Source organism: Propithecus coquereli, unplaced genomic scaffold (genome assembly GCF_000956105.1).
Source record: "Propithecus coquereli isolate 6110/MARCELLA unplaced genomic scaffold, Pcoq_1.0 Scaffold72, whole genome shotgun sequence".
In the NCBI taxonomy this organism is placed as follows: Eukaryota; Metazoa; Chordata; class Mammalia; order Primates; family Indriidae; genus Propithecus; species Propithecus coquereli.
The window spans coordinates 2,458,181-2,459,015 of NW_012153285.1; positions in this window are offsets into that span (position 1 = coordinate 2,458,181).

Below are 835 nucleotides of genomic sequence, written 5' to 3' on the forward strand. Positions count from 1 at the left end.
ATCTTTATTAAATTTTTTGATATTATTCTCACGATTGGACTGGTTTTATGGGATTTAGGGAGGAGGATCACAGAGGTGAAGTGCCATTTTCATGACATCGTATCTAAAGAACATACTATCAACAAGATTTATGACTTTTGATGATGACCTTGATCACTTGCCTGAAGTAATGCTTTTCAGGTTTCTCCACTTTAAAGTTACCCACAAACATACCATCTTTCTATATGTAACTCATAGTCTATCCTGGTAAAAGACTGGTGCATAAAAGGATTACCGGTGGTTGGGCTATCTAACCACAATACTTTACTCTAGATGGAAGTTGCTAAGCACAGTCCATACTTAAGAAGTAGGGAGTTCTGCTATATCACCTTTAGGGTGGTCTATCGATATAAATTATTTGTAATTCCTCTACACTTAATGATCGGTCTCTTCTCCCTTATTTATTAAATTTTCCAACCATGAATTTATATTAATATGGAAAACTTTTCCTGTCTTTATGAAGGTTCCCTTAACTGTACCATTTTCCTTTTCTTTGAAAAACTTCTTTAGATATTTTTTGCAAGGAAGGCCCAGTGCTGATGAATTACCTCAGTTTTGTTTGCTAGGAGAAAATATTTCTCCTTTACTTTTGATAGATAATTTTGCTAGCTATGTAATAATAAATTGGCGATTCAATGCTTTAAATATTTTACTTCAATCTTTTCCTCCATGTAGAGTTTCTGACTACAAGGTCAATGTAATTCTAGTCTTTGTTCCTCTAGAGGTTAGGTAATTATTTTTACCATTGGCTTCTTTGAAGAATTTGTCTTTGGTTTTCTGCAGTTTTTATATGATA